Source organism: Rhyacophila brunnea, unplaced genomic scaffold (assembly GCF_057557595.1).
Source record: "Rhyacophila brunnea isolate RB1 unplaced genomic scaffold, BYU_Rbru_1.0 scaffold_12, whole genome shotgun sequence".
NCBI classification, from domain to species: Eukaryota; Metazoa; Arthropoda; class Insecta; order Trichoptera; family Rhyacophilidae; genus Rhyacophila; species Rhyacophila brunnea.
The window spans coordinates 33,882,264-33,909,202 of record NW_028232774.1 but is presented as its reverse complement, the minus strand read 5'-3'; positions in this window follow the sequence as shown (position 1 = coordinate 33,909,202).

Below are 26,939 nucleotides of genomic sequence, written 5' to 3'. Positions count from 1 at the left end.
TTAGATAATATTAAACGTAATTACATCTCGCCGTTTCCAACACAATTCCGGTGTGTTATTTGTCCACCTCGAAGTCCTGAATCCAGGCGAAAAACCACAAAAAATAAAAGTGACAGCGTGTTTGCACTTTCTAAAATGGAGGGAGATGACAATACCACTGAGATGAGATACAATAATATGACCACTGCGTCGAATTTTTGCTTATTGGGCTTTAGAGCGACTTGAAACAGACCCACATGAAAAATTCATCTCCAACGATGAAGCTCATTTTTTGGTAAATGAGTTCGTAAATACGCACAATAATTGTCGCATTTGGAGTTATGAAAACCCACATGTAATTCTTGAAATACATTTGAATTTAAAACAAACAGTTTCATGTAGTTTATGGTCATGAGATGTAATTGGACCGTATTTTTTAGACGATAATGGCAATACAGTTACTGTATATGGTATATTAGTCTATGGTTACTGTCGATGGAGAACGCTGCAGAAACATGATTGCTGATTTTACTGGCATGAATTAAAATGAGTTTGATGTGGACTGTGTGGAGTGGACCCAACAAGATGGCGCATCATGCCATATATCCAGCGCTCGAAATGGACAGGAACGCACCGGAGCGCCGTTGTGGTTCGTGGAATTCCAAAATATACCGTTCCGGCTCGTGGATTCATTTAAAATTGCGTTGCGGTTCGTTAGATTGAGGTATTTATGTGTGAATGTATCTTTTAAAGTTTTTCTCAAAATTAAAAATTAACGAAGTTATGTCATGCCGGGCGTGCAAGGGTTAAAAATAAAATTTATGACCTCCCTAAATTTCTTTCAATTTTCTTTTTTGTGTCGATACATCCGTGTCTAAATGCATTGTCTAAACACTCCAAATAATTGCATACTTACATAAAAAAAAGTAACTACAGCTGCAAGCCACAAAAGAATTGTGCCTTTGCTGACATTGTTTGAAAACCTTTTGTACTTAAATAACTTAAATTCAATAAAAAATAAAGATGGCACCTACATATTTGTATAATAATTTCTAAAGTATGAAACATCTCAGTACAGTCTCGCTTTTACCTTTGACTGGTATGCATTGCGAATTTACTTACCTACTAATTTATTACTTATATTTTATTGTGAGTGATAAAACTTATTTATTTTCATCGCCATCTAATCGCCGTGTTAATTTTATACCCACGTCTATTTTTGCGGGCAAAATTTTCGGTGGTAAAATTAATATGATAAAGTTTGGTAATTTAAATCGTACAATTCCGCTAAAATCTACTTATCAGTGATAATCGCTTGTTTTTTAAAACATTTTGTATTATTTAAATTTGTTCTCTTGAAATTTGGTTAAACATCTCAGCAGGCGATACCTTTCTATATATTACATATAAGTATATTTTTTGTCGTTGGTATCCAAACTGATTTAACATATAATGCTGTTGACCAGTGGCCACAAGCAGAATTTTTTCGTTTTGAAAATGATAAATATGAGTGGATATTTATAAATTTTATGAAGGTTTAATTAAGTAGTAGGTACTTCGTGTAAATCTGCTAAAAAAATAAGAATTCACTCCAATAAGCATTTAAGATCGACAATACTGTTTTGGTATGAAACTATTGAATAGCCTACCGTAATTAGTTTATTTTTAAGGGACGTTTCTATTGTGTTATAATTACATACGTTGTAACTTGCTACTTTAAAAATAATAGAAATAATAGATACCTACTATGTAGAGAACTTTTAGTTAATTTTTGTTTGTAAATTTGTTTTAAAAAAAAAGGAATATCGTCCAATAAAATTTTATTACTATCATAATAATAAATTATTGTTCTGTATTATCATTATTCATCACCGTGGCAATAATAATGACTATAATGAGACTAGGTAAGGACAAACATCACAAATTGAATCGTTTAGTTTAAAATACACTCACAAAATTAGGTAGGTAAATGTTCAGTGCGGACAACAAATAATTTTAGATGGTAGTCATAGATTAAATAAATACGGTGGTAAGTTCTTTAATCTGAGGTGGTAAGTGTACGTATATTACAATAATGGTAACCAAAGCATCATCATTGTAACATATAGGTCATGGTCTCCACAACGAGGGGCTGAAAGGGCTCTAGCCTGGGAGCCCGTGCTCAGGAGGAGCCCGGCGAGGCGAATCGACCAGATAAGTGAGATAAACACACATCACAAATTTGCTTTAATAGTAAAAAAAAAGAATTTTCTTACAATACTATTATTTATAGTTATGTGGTTATAGACAGTTATACGAAACAATTCTTAATTGTTTATCAATACTCGACATCTCCATAATTCGTATGGATGTTTTAAAATATACAATAAAACACTAAATATACAGATTATTGTTACCCCGTACATACTGCCTTTATTCTTAGCGATAAGAAGGGGGCCCCACCAAAGATCCTAGCCTGGGGGCCAGCTTCACGATGTGGGGCCTATGGTATAGGTATATACATACACTACAATATTAGTCCTTATAATGTTGAATATAGGTAGGTACCTACTGATTAATGACAATTTTATATTATTCTATAGGAATCGTGTTTAGCAACTCGAGTTGCACCTTCCGTCATGTTTTATCTTATATAATTAATGATACTTCTTCTTCTACCCTGTCATGTCCTAATATTGGGGCATAGGGCAAGCATTGGCGCCACTTCCCTCGGTCCATCGCCATGCGCCTCCCGCCATGTCAGACCTGCAGCAAATAGGTCGCTTTTGTAGCACCGCTGCAGGGTGAGGGAGAGGCGGCCACGGCGATGGAACCCTTGAGGCTGTGCCACAAGGGTACGAAGTGCCGCATTCTTTGGCAGCATCCGGAATACGTGTCCCAGCCACGTAAATCGTCTCTTCGTGATAACTTCAATCACCGAAGGCTGCTGTGCTCACGAACTCGGGTATTTGTAACGCGGTCGTACCAATGTGCCCCTAAGATTCGGCGGAGACATCGATTCTCAAAGCTCAAAAGCCGATAATTAATGATACACCATTGGTAATTTAAAATGCTATAATTACGTAGTTTGGTGATGATGGCTTGAAGCTTTTCTTAGAAGTAGGTATGACCTAATGGCCCTTATGGTGGAGAAGGTCCAAAAGAAATCTTTGAGGATCCTTTGTTTGAAGCTGTGTGGATGCCATCCATGGCTTTATCCGATTGATTTATCTTAAGAACGCTTACACACTGTGTTCAACCAAATCGCTTCGGATATTGGTATATTCCTCCTGCGTGAGAACGAGTTTATGTGAACGATTTATAAATTCTTAGTTTGATAACTTCTTAAATAATTAAATGGCGTAGTTAACTCTATCGGTATACAGATATGTACTGTATAAATTTTGTATTTACCTACTCGTCTCTGTATAGGTACTTACTATTTTTTCTAATAGTTGCTGCATCTATTTCTTTATTTTTAAACACTATTTTAATACTATTTCTTTAATTTTTTTATAAATATTCTGTGCTCGTCTTGAATCTATAATCTGTAAAATTTGTTATATGTAAATTAATTTTTAATTTGAATCTTTATGGTAGGTATGTGGATATGTTGTTTTTTAAGTTTAATTAATTAACAAACTGAACTATCCCAAATGAGACAGTAATATTAGTTATAAGCAGTGACGAGTGGTGGTAGAAGTAACATGCCTGCTGATTATGGGTGGTAGATAAAGTAAGAGTAAAGAATAATACAATTCTTGACGGTATACTTTGTTGAGACGAGGTTCTTTCGCCTGCGGCGCTGACAATCCTTGCCCACTTGCTCAATATACATTCGCGTAAGAAGTTCAAAGTTTATTGTTGCATTTATACATCCAACGTACGTACGTATGTAAAGAAAAAAAATTAAGCATACCGTTTTTTCGGAAAATTATAGAGCGTTCCTGTTCGTGAAATTTTCCATTTCGAGCACTGCATATATCTCGTGATACTTATTGAATGATCTCTTATTTGATAACCCTATACAATATGTAGATTGTATTACTAATTTCCTAATAATACACATAATTTATTACGACGTTATCGCTATAAACTATAATGAAACATAAATTTGGAGGAGCGTAGAATAAATAGTAAGAACAAAATAATACAGATTATTATTACCCACTCAAGTTTTTTGTTTGTTTAACAATAATACAATTATTAGAATAATTGGGTATGGTATGTACCTACTTGGCATTAGCATAATAGTATATATATATATATATATATATATATATAGGTACCATTTTAGAACGAATAATTTAATTGTATAAGTTTATATGACCAACCGGTTTCATATTTTTTCGACCACTTGCCAAATGCATAATGGAATATTATTTTATCTTATTTTGTTTCATAATAATTGAAAATACGAAATTAATAATTATTATTAATGATGATGCAATTAGATTGTTTCGGAGATATCGTTTGATTTATTTAATTACTAGCTGACCCGGCGAACTTCGTACCGTCTCAGAATCACTTATCTTATGTGTTAATTTATTAGCTGAATTAAAATACTCAAAATGAATTAAGTTCAATAAAATCAAAATGAAATAGATTACATAGTTTTGGTTGGTTCAGATTTCGAAGCATGATAACTACCAAGTCAATCTTCAGTTGTAAATTGTGCGGTGGCAAGCCAGGCAGATCCAATAAGTTTAAAAATTCAGTTGGATAGTTGGTTGCTTCGTCTTCGTTTATTACACAGTCGATAGATTTGAAGGAATGCATTGGACCAACGATTTGATTTTGAATTGTGAAGTTTAAATGATCCACATCTTTGTTTTTTGCCGCAAAAATTGCTCGTTCACTCAACCAATTGTGATTTTTGTGGTTAGCAATGACGTTCGGGAACACTTTGTTAATGAGGTCGTCCTTCGCTGAGACGAAATTTCAAAAATTCAGCGGAAACGAAATCAATCCGTTCGATTCGTCGACAGGAACACGGCAGTTACCGATAGTCAGCAATTGCTTAGAGAAATCTTCGGCAGCTGGATCGTTTAGCAATGCAACTAGCATGTTTGTCGTCAGATGAAGTTTCTTCACATATCGCCACAGAGTCTATGATTTGAGGCATGCGTTCATTTCATCGGCAGCGGTCGATCTTGGAATGACTGGTAGTGTTTGCCGGAAATTGCCAGATAGTAGAATCATTGCGCCACCAAAACATCTTGAGTAATTGCGCAGATCTTTCATAGTTCGATTGAGTGCTGCCAATGCGCATTTGTGCGCCATTGTGCATTCATCCCAGGTGATGATTTTACTTGCTACCAAAACTTTGGCCATTGCTGAGTGTATCGCAATACTGCTTGTCGGTGTTTCAGTCGTTTGAAGGTTTAACGGCAATTTCAACGCTGAATGAGCCGTTCGGCATCCTTCTAACAACGTGTTTTAATAGTTATTCTGCTATTCAGGGCAGAGACAAATCCAACAAATTAAAGATCACAAAAATCGGTCCAGCCGTTTTTGAGTTATAAAATAAATGGTGTAATTAACCCGACTTTGTTTTATATAGATATAGATAGATTAGATTTTCTGGCTCGCGGCATTGTAAATAACACTGGAAAATTAATCACACAATTCAAAATTACATAATGAAGCAATTATCGGTACGCGCACATTCACAAATTTGATAACCTCACAAAGTGAACATTTTAGAAGGCAACTTATCGTTTGTAAATCACGTCAAAATCGCTATTTGTCTACATCAAAGTCTTTCGGTATTATCCGAGGCTGAACTGAATCAACTGTCAAAAACGCCATGTTCATACTTTCTTTTGTTTGTTTGTTTCTTGTTTATTGTTTCTGTAATGTATCAGAGATGGCGTTGTATACGGATTTAATTTTTTTGTGATTTTCTTTTGTTTTCGTATGCGCGAGGTCCATCATTTAAATAATTCATCGATATCAGTCAAAAGCCGTTCGATACAAAATGTATGAGAAAATGAATTTTCTTCATAATTTATTTTTTCCGTGATTTATCCAATGTTTTAATAGTTATTCTGTTATTCGGGGCGGAGGAAAAACCAACAAATCAAAGATCATAAAAATCGGTCCAGCCATTCTTGAGTTATAAATGGTGTAACTAACCCGACTTTGTTTTATATATATATATATATATGTTACACCAAACGTGCGAAATTGACTATTACATGAAATGGGCAAAATTTTGGCTAATTCATGTAATAGTCAAGCCTGTTGCCTTATTCATGAATTAGGTAATTTTTCTGCTGAGTACATGAATTCGCCACGGTATGGAATTCTTGAACTGTCAACATGACAGAAGAAAAAGTAAATTTAATACGGATGGTTTTATTAGTTATAATTGGACATAATATAATATTATTATTATTAGGTTAGGTTAGGTTAGGTTAGGTTAGGTTTTGTAATTCTGAATTAAAGTATTCAACTGAATGTCCATTTTGAGGTTAGCTATCAAGTGTCAACAAACTATCACAAACATTCAATCGACCATTGCACAATTGATACCCAAGCACGAATCAAATCGCGAAAATACTTTTCAATAAAATTCTTCCGTTATCATATTATAGTTCTAGATTTTTTTGCGCATAGTAAATGGATATGAACGTCATTGTAGTTATTGATTGGTATATTTTTATATTATAATGATTATAATCAATGACATTTGACACATTTGTTTAGTTGCAAAAAACACCACGGAGCGCGATCATCTATTTTGACCATAGATAATATAAATGTACATTTTGACCAATCCATGAGCATTTGATACATTTAGTTTAGTTGCAAAAAATACCACCGTAGCGCTACTATCTAATTTGTCAAAGACATGAAGTAGGCAGAAAAATTACTGCCGATTTCACGCACTCTCCAGATATTTTGTCTAATTCATGAATAAGGCAACGGGCTTGCATTTTTCATAATTTAGGCAAAATTTTGCCCATTTCATGTAATATTCAATTTCGCACATTCGGCGTAACATATAGACTAGCTGACCCGGCAAACTTCGTACCGCCTCAGAATCAATAATCTTGTGTTAACTTATTAGCTGAATTAAATTCAGTTTTTTTATTAAGTTAAAATGAATACTCAAAATGAAAAAGTTCAATAAATGTGCAAAAATCAAATCAAAATGAAAAGTATTTTAATTTTATTGAACTGTACACACACGATGACCGCGTGGATTAAGCGCCGGCCTATAGTGTCGAGGGTCCCAGGTTCGAATCCTGGGTCTGGTAAGTTTACATATTGTAATTCAATTTCAATTCAATGGTGACTACCGAGCCAACCTTCAGTCGTAAATTGTGCGGTGGCAAGCCAGGCAGATCCAATGAGTTTAAAAATTCAGTTGGATAGTTGGTTGCTTCGTCTTCGTTTGTTACACAGTCGATAGATTTGAAGGAATGCAGTAGACCAACGATTTGATTTTGAATTGTGAAGTTTAAGTGATCGTCATCTTTGTTCTTTACCGCAAGAATACTCGTTCACTCAACCAATTGTCATGTTTGTGATTAGCAATGATGTTTGGTAACACTTTGTTGATGAGTTCGTCCTTAGTTAAATTTAGAAAAATTCAGCGGAAACGAAATCAATCCGCTCGATTCATCGACAGGAACACGGCCGTTACCGATAGTCAGCAATTGCTTGGAGAAATCTTCGGCAGCTGGATCGTTTAGCAATGCAACTCGCATGTTTGTCGTCAGCTGAAGTGTCTTCACATAGTACCACAGAGTCGATGATTTGAGGCAAGCATTTATTTCATCAGCAGCGGTCGATCTTGGAATGACTGGTAGTGTTTGGCGAAAATCGCCAGATAGTAGAATCATTGCGCCTCCAAAACTTCTTGAGTCATTGCGCAGATCTTTCATAGTTCGATTGAGTGCTTTCAATGCGAGTTTGTGCGCCATTGTGCATTCATCCCAGGTGATGATTTTACTTGCTAACAAAACTTTGGACATTGCTGAGTATTTCGCAATAGTGCATGTCGGTTTTTCAGTCGGCAATTTCAACGTTGAATGAGGCGTTCAGCATCCTTCTAACAACGTGGTCGCTATCCCAGAAGAAGCAACTGCTACAGCATTTTCGGATCTCGCACGAACAGTAGCCAAAATCAATGACATGAGGAATGTCTTCCCAGTTCCATCGGGCGCGTCGAGGAAAAATAAGCCACCATTTCCATCATCAATTGCCTTCATTAACGTATCGTACACTTCCTTCTGTTGAGGGTTCAACAGTGGTACATTCGTTCGAACTGATTGGTTCAATGCATCTCGATCATATTCACGATCACGTTCCAATTCTCGATTGAAAGCGTCGTTCATTCCATGATGTGGCGTTGGCATTCCTAACTTGACTAAAAAACTGCCACACATGAGGTAACACATGTATTCGATCAAAAGCAAAGCCTGGTTATGTATCTCCTCATTCACCTCGAGATCGGGATTCCCTGAACTGACACGAATTCGATGTAAAATGTCTTCTGACAAGTCATCCTTGTATTTGTTTTACAGTTCAGGTGGATTCGATGGGAAGCATGTCGAAATAATGATAGTAAATAAAGTGCGTATCTGACTTAGAGATGCAGAAACAATTGCTTCAGCGATTGTCATATCGCAATGAGTATCGTTTTCAAGCAAATTCAGCTGTTGACATGAAGCACGAAATGTTGGGCACACCACACCATTGTCAGTTAGACATTTCGACTATCATTCTTTCTTTTGTTTGTTTGTTTCTTGTTTATTGTTTCTGTCATGTATCAGAGATGGCGTTGTATACGGATTTAAATTTTTTGTGATTTTCTTCATTTACTTTTATTTGTAAGAAATAAAAAGGCTTTTTTATTTTATTTTATTTATTTATTTATTTATGTGAATTTTATGTTCCATTATTTTTATCGATTTCATTATACACTGCGATATAGCCGCTTGTTGTGTACGCCTGATTAGTGAATCCAACAAACCACAGACTTGAAAATGTTTGTAATGCCTATGCCATTTAGAGTACATAACTACTTGACATAGATCGAGATGGTTCTGAAAACACTATATAAGAGAATAGGTACACATTTACTAACTATTGAATTATATGGTAATACTATACATTTAAAGTAGCTAGAAAAGAATATTGAAAATTTAACGATTCAAGAGGGGAGATAGTCTACTGCTCTCGAGGGTCCAACCAAGATAAGGACGCTACAGGCCACTCAGTATGGTAAATCATTATACAGTGGCACCATAGGCGATTCGCGCGTGTATTGAATTGCTTGCGAAAATGCCTGTTTCAATGCTAGCAAACAATACCACTACAACTGCAAGCCGCATTTGCCGTACCCATGGTGCCACTGTAAAACGATTTACCGTATATCTACCTTCAGCTATGCAGGATCACTGGAGAGATAATCAAACGTCTTCATACCAGCTACTGTCTCACTCTAATTAAATTTACGTTTGTTTTAAAATAATAACTTTTAATTACGTATACATTGTAAAAGCCAACAAGGGACAACACAATACTAATTACAATATTACAAACAATACTTGGTGACATAACGTATTTATTTACCTTCATTGTGTATTGCATTCTAGGCATGAATTGTTATAGCACAGTTTAACCAAGCTACTATAATAATTGAAGCGCCTAGTTTCAAAAACCCCTAAAACGATTTTAGGTAGTTTTTAGAAAATTGAGAAAAACTCATATCCATAAAATCTGTGAACTTCGTGTATTTATTATTTAATTCGTACATTCTAAAGCAGTGGTTTCCAAACTTTATGTTACTACGCCTCCCTTTAAAAAAATCTAATCTTGGCGCCTACCCATTTATTTCATTAAATAATACAAACACCTTTTTAAATAGTCACCAATGTACTAATAATACAAAAATGAAAAAAAAATATATAAAAATAAACAAGACTAGGTACCTACTACTTATATTATAACCACATATTTAAAATATTTAATAGCCCTGAAACAAATCAGCGCTGCAGGCGACTTTTTTTACTATTAATAAAATAATGTGAAGGGTGCATTAGCAAACTAACCAAGAACTCAGTAAATAGATGTTTGTGTAAACATGGCGACTTTTTATTTTTTGTTATTTTAATTTCCAAAGCTCCAATTTTTTGTGAATGCCTTCACTTTGTCTTTTTAAATTAGTGAATGCATCAGTGGTCCGTGCAGTGACTTATTCACTCAATTATTTTAGAATTTTCAAATAGACAAGTTCAACAACAAAATTATCGTTTCTAAACAAATTTTCCTCAAATTTCAACTTTATGATTTGACCCTTTCAATTTTTCACGAGATAGCCGGTGCGCTTCACAATAGTATATAAGTGAGGTGTTATAAAATTAGTCTCCATATTTTCAGACAGGTTTGCAAACAACCTTTTATAGGACTGTTTTTTATGTAGTTTATAACTAGCGGCCGTTTTATAAACTATGCATTTGCAAACTGCAAACCTGTGGCTACATTAATTGTGTTAAACTGTTCGCTCCTCCCTTTGCATGACTCCGCGCCTCCCAGTTTGGAAATCGCTGTTCTAAAGACTATTTTGGCTTATCCATTTTAGGGGTATTTTAAAAGCACACCCAACCATTTTACCGGGTTTTGAAGTTTACCCTATTTTTTGATCACACGTATTGACAGTTTTTGGCGTTTTTTAAAGTTCAATCTTTGTATCAATACATATCTAACTCAAAAATGTTCATAATCCGTTTTAGGGGGGTTTGAAACTAGGCGCTTCAATTATCCAAATTAGTAATTAACGTGATTATCTTATTGGAATACTTCATTGGATTTAATTTACTGACAATTTGTAAATCAGGTATTTAACATAACTTAGCATTATGGAGTCTGTTACGAAAGTCCTCATTACATTAACTATATGCGCAATATGGTTGAATGCTGAACAGGAATTTATTGTTACTTGCGATGTTCCCGTGGACAAGAGTAACTATGACAATATCTAGATCCTTTATACAGCAGGTGTTCAACAATAACAGCACACACTATGAATTGTATGATGTGAACATTACAATAAATTCATGATACTACATCTACTTACAATATTTTATTTCTAAAGGAATTTATTACCTATTTATTGATTTAAGAATATTCCTAATGCAATAAAGTAACAATACATACTTATAATATATCATTATGAGAATATAGCTAGTTCTTAAATTTACACAATAAATTTTACTTAGCTTATTCTAAAAGTAGCTCTTTTTTATTCTATAAAAACATTCCTTGCAAAAATATTTAACAATATAACATAATAGGTATTGTGTGAATTTGCTCAGTTATTAACTTAGTTAACTATTTATTCATGTCTAATAATATTTTATAACACAATAGTTGTTTTAATAATATGTAAATCATATGAATTTGTCTCTAGATGTCATTTCAGGAATGCCTATTAGCGCTCAATGCTTATTACTACCCTCCGGTGGCGAAGGTTGACTTTCGGAAAGAGGTAGGCTTGGAGATCTGATAAAAAGAACACACTTGTCAGGTATACTTCCGAGAAATAAGAAGATAATACGATATTACTAGATACTAATGAATAGGTACACACTGATGACAACGACTCATTAATTTAACGAAACTTCAAAAATTCACTGGCGACATAAAATTAGTTTATATATTAATAAATTAGTTTAAATTACTTACGTATTTTTTCAAAACATTTATACTTACACATCAAAAATCATTAGATAAAAGTTCTTTTTATTTTTAAAAACAGTATATATTTATTAATATTCGATTAAACACCATATAATTATTTTTTTTAATTATCTAATTATTAAATATTTAGTTTTAGGCTCTGCGATCGGAGCTTACCTTAGTTCATCAAATTCGATAGACTGGGCGGAGCTACGTGACGTAAAGTCCATATGAAAAAAATTGAGAATTATTTGAAACATAATCCGACCTTTATTTACGTCAAGACAGATGGCGCGCTGTGGTATATTTTTTAAAACCTTTACAGACTGTTTTGTAATTATCTGTGTAATACATTCTTACACACACGGCATCTCTCGTTGGTAAAATAAATTATTTTATAGAATATATTAAGGCTATGCCTCAGCTGAGTCATGGTCTAAAAAGATCGTGACTAGGCGATGCGCGGATTGTGCGAATGACGCGAGCCGAACGAAATATAACTTGTCATAAAAATTCAACATGCGTCCATTTAATGTTATGTTTATTGTTATATTACTAATAATAATAGTACATTCATTGACATGTTTTCTTTTTTAAGTACATATGTAAAGTTTTAAGTCATCTTTACACGATTTAAGAATATTTTCATCCGACGCCATGACAAAACAAATCGACTTGCAATCACTTTGACGGTCGGTCTCCGATTGGCGAGTACTGCGAAATTTCGTTCCACAAACTGTTCAAAATTATTTGCCGTTTCACTTATGGACGCTCTTAATATAATCAAGTGATTATATAAATAAGTCAATATGCAATTAAAAAATATTTTTCTTAAGAAGGTAGGCTTCAAATAATCGCTTAGTATGGAGTCTTCGCCACTGCTACCCTAACATTTAAATGCCTTTAAAAGAACCACAATTCTCATAAACCAACAGTGAATGACACACATACGAAGAAGAAAAAATATTATTCTATTTTTGAATTTGATGACTTTTCCTGCCACGCAACCTGACGTTATATCCAATTACTAATCAACAATGTCGACAGATAATAACAATGGAAGAATTAGTATATTATGCATTACCAATTCTATCCGGAGTGGAATCAAACATAATATTGTCTGCAATGATGACAACACATCATTATAAAACAGCAAGCCATTAGAAAATTGCATTAGTAAAGAATTTCATAAATTCATATGTTACAGCTTTCCACTCAGTTGGGACGACATTATTTACAATGCAATATTGCAAATTGTGTGCAATTAGTTTTCATACTATAATCAGCGGAAGTATGTCAATTGCCTAATTTATTGTATTCCCTGTTTTTTCCCCGGTCAGATATTGTCACATGGTCACATGTCATACGTGACATTGCTTGTCGATCTGACGCCTGAGAATCTACCAATCGACTGAACCGGCTAAGTCCATTTGGAAAATTTAACAATTCCAAAAATACACTTGGAAATATTTTGTATTTACAAATAAGCTGCATTATGAATTAATACACTATTTTTGCTTCCCTTTTATAATACGTATTATATAAAGAGCGGAGTTGTTTCATTTACGATATTCGAAATGTGGCGCCTGCAGTTGGGTGTTTTGTATGAAGAACGATAACGCATTTATTTATAGGTTTAGGAGTTTAATTTTTTTTGTGACCATAGAAAATGTGCTTTATAACAAAATGCCATCAAAATCTAATTTTTGGTCAAAAGTGCAGTTAGCTGGTTTGTAGATTAAGCAGTCGCAATGTAATTTGAGCTTAATAGGGTCATATGGGGCTCCGAGGCTATCAACAGATTTTGTTTTTACGATAAATGGATGTTAGCCACTTGCTCAACATATTAAGTCCATACTCCTGGGTCCAAACGCACATTGACACGTTACCGTCATGCCGCAGTGACACTTGTCAATTTACATTGTTTTAAAATTTACCATTTTTATTATAAACCCGAACTCTTATAAGGCAGTTCTTCACTGACAGTTTGTTGTTATCAAAATATTATATACTTATAAGGGTTTTTTTATGGTGGGTGGACAACCTTTTAATTTTAAGGGCAGGAAATTTTTACTAATTAATATTATTAATCAACATACTAAACTTATCTTTACGAAGATCTTCGTCATGATTTTCTGTTTGGCACGTTCTCCGTTCTTTGTGAGACTTTTGACGCAGTAGCGGGCGTAGCGGAGGATTAGGGAGTGCATGGCATATTCATTTGCGCCCTATGATCTACTATTCAACCATATTAAAAAAAAAACTAATTAACAGATACCATCTGTGATAATATGTATTCTTAAATATTCAACGAACATAAATAAGTATGACTGAAAACGTGTGCACTATTTTTGTCAGATCGCCCATAACATAACTAAACTATTATGGTTTGGTGAGATAGGGTTTAATTGCTTTTTAAAAACTAACCAGCACCATCTGCAATTTGTATTATTTTATTTTATTTATTTAGTATTATTAGTCCAATGAAAACAAATATGTATGACTGACAAAGTTTAGTGTGCTCTACTAGTATTTACTACTACGCTACTGCGCCTGGTACTGTTTTTCATGCTTATGGCTACAGTTCGAGTAGGGTATTTCCCGAGAAAATCTCAATCTCAAGATTCGGGATTTCCCGAATAGAATTCTCGAGAATTCTCGAGATATCGGGGAATTTAAAAAAAACTCAGTGTAAAAACAGACAAATTCCAAAAAAATATGTTTTTTTTTAGACAAACGAAATAGAAGTAGGAAAACAAAAATAATTAAAAAAATTGCTTATTAAAATAGGATTTCAAAAAACCCAGACTGACAATCGCGTACGCTTCTGAGACACAAAATTCCCTGATTTTGCTAAAACTGCGCTCATTTGAGTCGACGTTGGCTTAATTGTGTTAAATGCCCCACCAGTCTCTGAACGTTTTGTGTTTTCTGTCCACCTTTTTCATATAGAAAATAGTTTTTTCATTTAATATTTGATAATAAAGAAAAGATTCTCTAGATCTGGGATTTCCCGAAATGTTAAAAATTTCAATTCTTGAGATTCGGGATTGAAAAATTCGAAAATTTCTCGAGAATTCCCGTCGGAAAATTCCCGAAACCCAACTCTAGCTACAGCTGAAAACAATCGATTCCTCTCTATATTAGTTGTGTAAGTTATCATTTACTTATTATAGTTATGTATGTTCACCTCTGTACAGAGTTCGCTAAGGCCTGGTTGTAGTTTGAAGTCTTTAAACACATTTTGCATGGAGTTATGTTCCTTTCATGCAGTCAATTTATAATTGATTTTATTGGTCATATTTATAATATGACCTACATTTAAATTTAATATCATTATGACAAATAAAAATTATAATTGTATACATACCTTGCCTTGTGTAAACTTGCAGCTTACAATACAATATTTTAGTAATATTATGAATAAGTAGCTATATACCTACTGAGTTATAAAAAAATAATAATTAAGCAAGTAGATTTATTTCACGACATTATTACCATGGGCTTATTTCCAATATGTTTCAATGATACATACATACAATATGTAGCTTTCAAACAAGATAGTAGATACCTACACAGTGGAAAGTTTTCATTTATAATTTTTTTTCGATAATATCTAAATAGGTAAGTATTACTAGGATTCTCAAATATTACCTACCTAAATATTTTTTAATGTTATTTGTAAATAAAATGTTAATTAGACTATATTTTTATTCAATGAACAATACACAACATTTATGAATTGAACATTCGTTATCGGACATACCTACGTTATTCGGAAACACCAGAAATACCTATACATTCTCGAAATTCAGGATTTCCAAAAAAGAATTCTCGAGAAATCGGGAATTTTCAAAAAAAACTTGTAAAAATCTTAAATCTGTGTAAAAACAGACAAATTCCAAAATAATATATTTTTTTTTATTTATCTAAGACAAGTAGGAAAACAAAAGTAATTTAAAACATTACTTATTAAAATAGAATTTCAAAAAACACAGACTGACAATCGCGTACGCTTTTGAGACACAAAATTCCCTGATGTTGCAAAAATTGCGCTCATTTTGGTTCGACGTTGGCTTAATTGTGCTAATTGCCCCGACCAGTCCTTGAATTTTGTGTTTTCTGTCCACTTTTTCCATATAGTAAATCGTTTTTTCAATTAATATTTGATAATAAAGAAATCCCGAATCCCGAGAAAAGATTCTCGAGATCCGGAATTTCCCGAAATGTTAAAAATTTCCATTCTTGAGATTCGGGATGAAAAATCCTGAAAAATTCTCGAGAATTACCGTCGGGAAATTCCCGAAACCCAACTCCACTTATAGGTAAAATTGGCGTAAATTCGAGTATTGGATATTGATTGAATATAAAGTGATTCAATAATACACATAATTTTGAACATCTCATAAAAATATTAGTAAAGAAAAGTTGTAACGAGTGGGATTCGAATTCCTGTCTTTCACTTTACGGGTGAATGGTTTCGCCTCTTAGCTATGATTCACGCGAATTATTTCATATATTTACGTTTGGCGTGATGCAATTTGTAGTATTCATTGAATACGGCCTGAAAAATCACCATTAGTCTATGTTTGTAAAGGGTTATCAAATTAGTACTATAGACTTTTAAAATGTCATAGCAACCATTTTTTTGCTGATTCCCACCAAAATTCACATTAATTGTGTTCAGTATTGTTTGGAAAATCATTCTCGTGGAATAAATAATTTGACCGTCTGAGCTGGATAGGCCATATAATAGAAAATCTAATACACTTATTTTTATGAAGAAAAAAAAACACATAGACTTTGATAACTTTACTATGTAAAAATCTTCAGAAAACTGTCGAGCGCTCCGGTTCGTAAATTTTTCCATTTCGAGCGCTGCTTGAAACACCTTTGAATTACAGTTTCGTGTGGTTTATGGTCAGGAGGTAATTGGATCGTATTTTTTTAAACGATAATGGCAATACAGTTACTGTATATAGTATATTAGTCTATGATTACTGTCGATGGAGAACGCTGCAGAAACATGATTGCTGATTTTTCTGGCATGAATTAAAATGATTTTGATGTGGATCCAACAAGATGGCGCATCGTGCCATATATCTCGTGATACTTATTGAATGATCTCTTATTTGATAACCCTATACATGTAGATTGTATTACTAATTTCCTAATAATACACATAATTTATTATGACGTTATCGCTATAAACTATAATGAAACAGAAATTTGGAGAAGCGTAGAATAAATAGTAAGAACAAAATAATACAGATTATTATTACCCACTCAAGTTTTTTGTTTGTTTAACAATAATACAATTATTAGAATAATTGGGTATGGTATGTACCTACTTGGCATTAGCATAATAGTATATATATATATATATATATATATATATATAGGTACCATTTTAGAACGAATAATTTAATTGTATAAGTTTATATGACCAACCGGTTTCATATTTTTTCGACCACTTGCCAAATGCATAATGGAATATTATTTTATCTTATTTTGTTTCATAATAATTGAAAATACGAAATCAATAATTATTATTAATGACGATGCAATTAGATTGTTTCGGAGATATCGTTTGATTTATTTAATTACTAGCTGACCCGGCGAACTTCGTACCACCTCAGAATCACTTATCTTGTGTTAACTTATTAGCTGAATTAAAATACTCAAAATGAATTAAGTTCAATAAATGTGCAAAAATCAAATCAAAATGAAAAAGATTACATAGTTTTGGTTGGTTCAGATTTCGAAGCATGATAACTACCAAGTCAATCTTCAGTTGTAAATTGTGCGGTGGCAAGCCAGGCAGATCCAATAAGTTTAAAAATTCAGTTGGATAGTTGGTTGCTTCGTCTTCGTTTATTACACAGTCGATAGATTTGGAGGAATGCGATTTGATTTTGAATTGTGAAGTTTAAGTGATCTACATCTTTGTTCTTTGCCGCAAAAATTGCTTGTTCACTCAACCAATTGTGATTTTTGTGGTTAGCAATGACGTTCGGGAACAGTTTGTTGATGAAGTCGTCCTTCGCTGATACGAAATTTCAAAAATTCAACGGAAACGAAATCAATCCGTTCGATTCGTCGACAGGAATAGTCCGAATAGGAATAGAACCGATAGTCAGCAATTGCTTAGAGAAATCTTCGGCAGCTGGATCGTTTAGCAATGCAACTCGCATGTTTGTCGTCAGCTAAAGTTTCTTCACATAGCGCCACAGAGTCTATGATTTGAGGCATGCGTTCATTTCATCGGCAGCGGTCGATCTTGGAATGACTGGTAGTGTTTGGCGGAAATTGCCAGATAGTAGAATCATTGCGCCACCAAAACATCTTGAGTAATTGCGCAGATCTTTCATAGTTCGATTGAGTGCTGCCAATGCACATTTGTGCGCCATTGTGCATTCATCCCAGGTGATGATTTTACTTGCTACCAAAACTTTGGCCATGGCTGAGTGTTTCGCAATACTGCTTGTCGGTGTTTCAGTCGTTTGAAGGTTTAATGGCAATTTCAACGCTGAATGAGCCGTTCGGCATCCTTCTAACAACGTGGCCGCTATCCCAGAAGAAGCAACTGCTACAGAAATTTAGGGTCTCGAACGAACAGTGGCCAAAATCAATGACATGAGAAATGTCTTCCCAGTTCGACCAGGCGCATCGAGGAAAAATAAACCACCATTTCCATCATCAATTGCCTTCATTAACGTATCGTACACTTCCTTCCGTTGGGGGTTCAACATTGGTACATTCGATTGAACCGATAGGTTCAATGCATCTCGATCATATTCACGTTCACGTTCCAATTCTCGATTAAAAGCGTCATTCATTCCACGATGTGGCGTTGGCATTCCTAACTTGACTAACAAACTGCCGCACATGAGATAACACATGCCTTCGATCAAAAGCAAAGCCTGGTTATGTATCTCCTCATTCACTTCGAGATCGGGATTCTCTGAACTGACACGAATTCGATGTAAAATGTTTTCTGACATGTCATCCTTGTACTTGTTCTACAGTTCAGGTGGATTTGATGGGAAGCATGTCAAAATAATGATAGCAAATAATGTGCGTATCTGACTTGGAGATGCAGAAACAATTGCTACAGCGATTTTCATGTCCCAATGAATATTGTTTTCAAGCAAATTGAGCTGTTGATATGTAGCACAAAATGTTGGATACACTACACCATTGACAGTTCGAAGTGATTCAAATTATGTCGGCCCACGAAAATTTACCATAAACAACCGCAAGTAGAAGCATTCGTCATTCTTCGGATGAACTGTGTAAATGCGACCAAGAGCATCATTAGAATGCACATCCGGATGATAAGGAACCGCATCGCCTTGCTTCTGACGTTGAAATATCTTCGATGAAGCGTTCCAAGTGTTATAACGTGGCATCTCAGAGTAGAGCAACGTTCGTGCAAACGGATCGTTTTGACAAATTGAAAAGAAACTGGTCAATGTTGTCGCTGGAGGTGTTACAGCACGTTGAGCAACATGCGATGCATTAAAATAAACTCGTTGACCATTCTCCAGATGCACCGCCAAATGTACAGCAGTGGGATGACGTTCATGAATAGGGAATGAGAAAATACGCAAAATTGCTTCATTGCAGCTCACATATCGACAAACTTGATATTGCGTGATTTCATCGTTGGTATTGGGAGTTTGAACGCCAAAAACCACAATTTGGTGACATATTTGCAGATGTATTTGATGTACTTTACTGAATTGCAATACTCATGTATCAGAGATGGCGGTGTATATGGATTTTTTGTGATTTTCTTACTTTTCCAATGCGCGAGGAAGCTTCTCGAGGCCAAGACAAACAAAAAAAAATTCATCGAAATCAGTCAATCAGTTCTATATCATCAATAGACATCATCAAAAAAGCCGTTCCATACGAAATTTGAAAATGAATGTTCTTCATAATTTCTTTTTCCGTGAATTTTTCCCATGTTTTAAGAGACAAATCCAACAAATTAAAGATCATAAAAATCGGTCCAGCCGTTTTTGAGTTATAAAATAAATGGTGTAATTAACCCGACTTTGTTTTATATAGATAGATAGATTAGATTTTCTGGCTCGCGGCATTGTAAATAACACTGGAAAATTAATCACACAATTCAAAATTACATAATGAAGCAATTATCGATACGCGCGCATTCACAAATTTGATAACCTCACAAAGTGAACATTTTAAAAGGCAACTTATCGTTTGAAAATCACGATCAAAATCGCTATTTGTCTACATCAAAGTCTTTCGGTATTATCTGAGGCTGAACTGAATCAACTGTCAAAAACGCCATGTTCATACTTTCTTTTGTTTGTTCAAGTTTTGTATCAGAGATGGCGTTATATACGGATTTAAATTTTTTGGGATTTTCTTTTGTTTTCGTATGCGCGAGGTCCATCGTTTAAATAATTCATCGATATCAGTCAAAAGCCGTTCGATACAAAATGTATGAGAAAATGAATTTTCTGCATAATTTATTTTTTCCGTGATTTATCCAATGTTTTAATAGTTATTCGGGGCGGAGAAAATCCAACAAATCAAATATCATAAAAATCGGTCCAGCCATTCTTGAGTTATAAATGGTGTAACTAACCCGACTTTGTTTAATATATATAGATAACATAAATATATATTATTATGGAGGACATGGAGGTACTTCTCGTTTATAAAATATATTCATCGTAAATTCAACACATCATTACGCCACCCCATCCGAACACCGCATGATCCACATCCGCCCAGACGGCTTCGAATCAAAAACCTTTCGGCCTGCTTCGCCAAAGTCCATTCCTTGAATGAATCGGAAAATCTTGATGGTTTGGAATGTTTGGATTATGTCGGGTTCCCCATAATCCTCGCAGACTCCGCGGTTGTGACGTATTCATACGCGGTTTTCTTTGCAGCAATCGATCTGTCAAATTGTTTATAAGGGGCCTCGAAACAGTTAAAAATAGTCTGGTTGGGCCATTTATATTCCCATTCCTCTCCTTATCTCCTCATCCACCTCCTAATTCCCAGTGTTATTGTCATCAGACATCAATAATCAATTACGGGTCATGAGAGACGGTGTTACAAAGAACATTCAGTTGCATCTCGATAGCGGGCGTGAGAGGGCTTCTAATAGCTTTCCGTCGCTGACTCAATAGATACAGACTCATCTAGAATCTATCATCATCACTCATACACCCTCACATATAATCCATAAAACTGTGTCACAAAGTGCGTGAGTGTACGAACCGGGTGACCCAAAACAACAATATCGTGCGAGTGACAGCTGAAACCAGATCACGGAGCCATCAAACATCATCACAAACGTCAGTGTCTGGCATTCTGTTCCATCGCAGGTACTTGTGTACAAAGATAAGCAGTGATTTGAACATCTGGATTTGTGTATCACTTTGAACTTTGGATGTTTAAAGATTCCAAAGACTTGTGGGATGTTTACTATAATAGCGTCCCCATATGCATCAACATAGCGACACGTATAATTGTATCTTTTCCCATATCAGCACATAAATATGTAGATCTCATTTGTAGCATTTTTACAGAATGGCGTATGTTAGGCTACAATACCGTGGGATTGGGCCACACGAGTGCGGAGTGTTGCACTGTCGACCAGCATGCAGAGGATATGCCCAAGACCGGTAAAGCTTACTTCGGTGATAACATTCGTCACTATAATATAACAGCTATGAGACCCGCAGAGGATCTAACTTCTGATGCAACAATAATTTGTTGCAGACTAATAGCGCCTGTACACATGCATGTATTTACTGGCACCAATAGTGTGTATTATAAACTATCACGAGAATAACAGTTTACGTGTAAAAGTATTGATTGTCGCTCCAATCTCATTCTTCGAGATTCAGCGAGACGCGATGTTGTCATTGTATGGTGCTATTTGACAGGTTCGTAGATAATCGGTAAAAAAATCTTATGTGTGGTGTAGTTCGTATTTCTTCCGGCAGGTTCGCCACTATAGTTCTACTGCGCATGCGCATCCGCCATGCAAATACCAATTATTGCGTGAAAATTTCTGAACTTCTTTTGATCCATGCATGCAATCTTGTAATTTGCACGATAATACGTGTTTAAGTTTGCACGTGCATTTTCTTGTTATGACCGCGATAATACGTACTGTCAGCAGTAGATCCATGGACGTGTAAACGGGGTATTAGCAGCCAAGTATAGAATAAATTAGTGTAATGCAGAATGTTCATATAGTAATTAATACGTGAAAAGTAACTAAAATGACTTACGTATCTCTAATAATAAAAATATTATAATAATATAAGATGCCGATTGCCCCACCATTTCAATGTTGTATACTATAATAATATAGTGCCTGTAGGTACATGTGGATGGATTTACTGGCAACAATAATGCGTATTTTAAACTAACGGGACAATAAATGTTTACACGTAAAAGTGCTGACTGTCTCTCCAATTCATTCTTTAAGAGTGAACGAGACGCGATGTTGTCATTTTATGGTACTATTTGACAGGTAGTGAAAATCAGTCAACCTGAAAATTCGTTCGTACTTCGTTTTTTTGCCAGCAGGTTCACCACTATCGTTCTACAGATCGAAAAAAATCCTACTGTCGCATGAAAATTCAGACGCTTCCAAACTTTTTTGATTCATGCATGCAATCTTGCCAACTGCAGGATAATACATTTTACCCATACGTTTTCTTACTGTCAACAGTAAATCCATGCACGTGTAAACGGGGAAATACTTTATACCTATTGCACATCTGGGAATCCTGGTCGTTCCACGAAGCAATGATTATTTTATTCATCATCAAATTCAATGTCAATCAATCGTCAACCCAGTACTCCACACTCCACAGTCACTCCATTTCTTCCCCTGTAGTCACAATTAGAGTTGGGTATTTCCCGAGAAAATCTCAATCTGGAGATTCGGGATTTCCCGAAATGATGAAATTTTGAATTTTCGAGATTCGGGATTTCCAGAAAACAATTCTCGAGAATTCTCGAGATATCGGGAAATTTAAAAAAGCCTGTAAAAATCTTAAAATCAGTGTAGAAACAGACAAATTCCAAAAAATATGTTTTTTTTTATTTATGTAAGAAGGGAAACATAATAAAAGTAGGAAAACAAAAATAATTCAAAACATTACTTATTAAAATAGAATTTCAAAAAACACAGACTGTCAATCGCTGTGTCTGACAATCGCGTACGCTTTTGAGACACAAAATTCCCTGATGATGTTGCAAAAATTGCGCTCATTTTGAGTCGACGTTGGCTTAATTGTTTTAAATGCCCCAATCAGTCTTTGAACGTTTTGTGTTTTCTGTCCACATTTTTCATATAGAAAATCGTTTTTTTAATTAATATTTGATAATAAAGAAATCCCGAATCCCGAGAAAAGATTCTCGAGATCCGGGATTTCCCGAAATGTTAAAAATTTCAATTCTCGAGATTCGGGATGGAAAGCCTTGAAAATTTCTCGAGAATTCCCGTCGGGAAATTCCCGAAACCCAACTCTAGTCACAATAATTACACCCCAATAATTACATTCCACTCACAACACAACTTTTGATAAAGAGTGTTAATTTATTTTAAATGTTGTTTTTTTGCGAACTTTGAATTTATTATATGTACCGAAAACACTGTTATATTTCAAGTACATACAACTAGAGTATATAGTTTTTGCTACTAGTTTTTATGGAAGTTTTTCAAGTGTCCACTAGAAGGCACGTGTCGCAAAAGAGGCTTTCGCGCGAAGTGTTTTGAACCTTGGTGACAGATAGTAGTGAGAGGTCACTGAAAAAATCAACCAGAGACGTTCGAAAGCATACTTAATGGAGGTGAGTAAATAATAAACTATTTGAGGTGTTATGATGACAAATATAAATTCAGTACCTATCACTATATTAATATTATATACTAAGGGGGCCTCGGGAAAGGGAAAGGGGAGAAAATGTGTTATCACAAGGAACAACATATATTATTGGTACTCGTATTTCTAAAATATAAAATATTCCGTATTAGTGATCAGGCAATTTTGCGATTTGTAATATTCCATACTTAAGTTAAATTAAACTATTCACTCTTCACGTGGAGCCTCAATTTTCCTTTTGTGATCTTTTTATCCATTCAAATTCACAATAGGTATATAAAATAGCATTTAATGTAGCTAAGGGTGTATTTAAAAGTAACTCATTTAAAAAAAAACTGCTTTGTGAAACTGATATTTTTGTCACCATAATTGAACGTAGTTATGCAGAATGTAGCCAGTCCACAATAATGTCGAGCTGAGATAATGGCACTTTAGCAACAACACGATATTAAAAATGTATGTAAAATGTAAAATTGTAAATAGTATTTTATTTCAAGAATAATTTGTTTGCGGCTTGGCTATTTTCAGCAGAACGTAGAGAAAACCTTCTCGCATCTGATCTATATCATAGCTCATTTTTTAATTTTTTTGTGGACTGGCTACTTTCTGCATAACTATGTCCAATTATATTTTTGTCACCATAAATATATTACAATATAAATAATATTCGGTTACTAGCGTGATATAGTAGTATAGGAGTGTAGGAGGTACTCTTTGAAGGAGGCCTTCACCCGAAGAGGGGTTCTTACAAACCAAACAAACTAATTACATATCATTGTTTAATTTATAAACATTATCTAATAGTATTATATACAAAATAAAAAATCCTAATATATATATATATATATGTGTAATATACAAAAATTTTAAAAATAATAATAATTAATATTATATAAACTAGACAATGAGTAGATAATACAGTCATAGATAGATATATATACATAATAGATATATTCATAGGTTATATATTATATATTCATTAGATATAGTCAATTAACTGTAATTTACTTTTGTTTGTAAGAAATAAAAAGGCTTTTTATAATTTATTTATTTATTATAAATAATATTAATAATAGGTATATAATATTATTATAATGATGGCGTATTAAAACCTTGGTTTAATATTAAGAGCGTACTTCAGTGAAACGGCAAATAATTTTCAACAGTAGGTGCGACGAAATTTCGCACTCGTTGCCTGGACTCGCTAATTGGAGACCGATAGTCGAGGTGTGCGCACATCGATTTGTTTTATCATGGCGTCGGATGAATATATTCTTAAATCATGTAAAGATGACTAAAAAACTTTACGTATGTAGGTACTTGAAAAAGAAAACATATCAATGAATATACTATTATTATTAGTAATATAACAATAAATATAATATTAAATGGACGCATGTTGAATTTTTATGACAAATAATATTTCGTTCGGCACGCGTCATTTGCACAATCCGCGCATCGCCTAGCCACGATCTTTCCTCAACATAAGTATAGCCTTAAACGTAACAATTACTGTTTCAAATGGCAACCCACTGTCATATTTTAATAACAGAAAATAATGACCATAAAAATAATTGTCATACTTCAAAAAACATCCAGCAAACATGTAACAGGTACAACCATAATAATAAATGCAGTATGCAGGTATTCATTCCTTATTAGTAGGTACAGATAGATGTGTTAGATCTAGACTCTAGATCAGCAGTTCTCAAACTTTTTAAAATTTCCTGCGTGGCGGTCCCTTTAAAAATTGTTCGATGGCTCGTGGACCCCTTAATAAAAAAAGAAAATCTATATAATTTTAAATAAATTGGGGGGGGGGGGCAAATACTTTGCAAAAGCGTGCCACATACCTACGGCGTGACACTGCTTATAGGCTGTTGTGAATAAAACATTATTTTACAAACAATTATGTATTCAGAAAATATTACATGTTATGTAGTCATTAAATTTTAATAAAAATTTTAATGGGATGGATGCATCTGCTTTGCCTGAACCAGTTCTTCTATGTTTGACTTTGTTTTGGCCAGTGCAACTCTCATCTCATTTGTCACGTATAATCTATTTCGAGATTTTGTCTTGATAGTAAGTAGTGTAGAAAAAGTCGTCTCACACTCATAGGTGGTTGCGAATGGAATCAGAACTCTTAGAGCCATCTTTGCAACATCAGGATAGGACTGTGCCATTTCAATCCAAAAATCACTACACGCTTCACAGAAAACATGTTTTGCACCCCCATCATTTATCAAATCAATAAACATTTCCTGAATTAAATTGTCCTCCGAAGGCAGATCACTAATAAATGTAGAGTGCAAATGGATTATTGATAACACGATGGTATTTGTCAAATTACCCTAGGTCAGGAAAATAGTAAGAAATGTCTTCGCTAAGAATTAATACATGCTGTTTCATCACCTGAAGGATATCGCCATCGCCTTCAAGCTCATTTTCATCAATATGTGTTCAGCTATGGAAATGGGGCAAAATTCTTCTTCTTTAACTTTACAATCCATAGTTTGAACTTCATTTTAAAAGCTGTCAATTTTTCGTGACAATGGAGCACTGTGATATCTTTTCCATGCAGCGCCAGGTTGATAGAATTCACAGTTTCAAATACGTCTACCAAAAATGTCAGGGAAATAAGAAAACGGACATCGGAGAATTTTGCGTGCGTGTCTGGTTTGGTATCTTTAAAAAAGTGCTGAATTTCTTTTTGTGGTATGAAAACTTTCTTTAAAACTTTCCCTTTGCAAAGCCACCTCACGTGTAAGTGCAACAAGAGTGTTTGAAATTCGGAATCACTTTCTTTGTATAACTGGGAAAACAATCGAGGTTTAAAAGCGTTTGATTTAATGAAGTTTATTGCTAAATAGTATAAAATATGCGTTCGTTTTTCGCGGTCCTACTGAAACCGCTTCGCGGTCCCCTATGGGACCGCGGACCCCAGTTTGAAGACCGCTGCTCTAGATGCTTACGAAAAAAATTAAATAATGAGTGGTATATTAATAATTATATTTTTTCTTCGTAATCTCAATATTAAAGAGAACAATTAACAGAATAGGACGAAAATAGTTAACGGGAACTTGCAATAATAAATGTAGATTTTTACAATGTCGATTCCAGGTAACAAAAAATAATTCCCTGTTCGATTCTCTAGTTCAAGTTGGAAACATCTCAAAAAAACTAAGGAAGGATGAGCGTACACGTCTGTACTTTATTCGATAATCCATCGCTTACCTCCTTCCACTGGGCAGATAAATAACACAAACGTAGCGTGCGACATCATTAGCCGGGTTTATAATTATACAGTTTAATCATGGGCTTCCGGTTTATACTCTGGGCCTTCAAATATCTTAAACAACCACTTCAAAAACGTCGATTGTATTTTTTCAG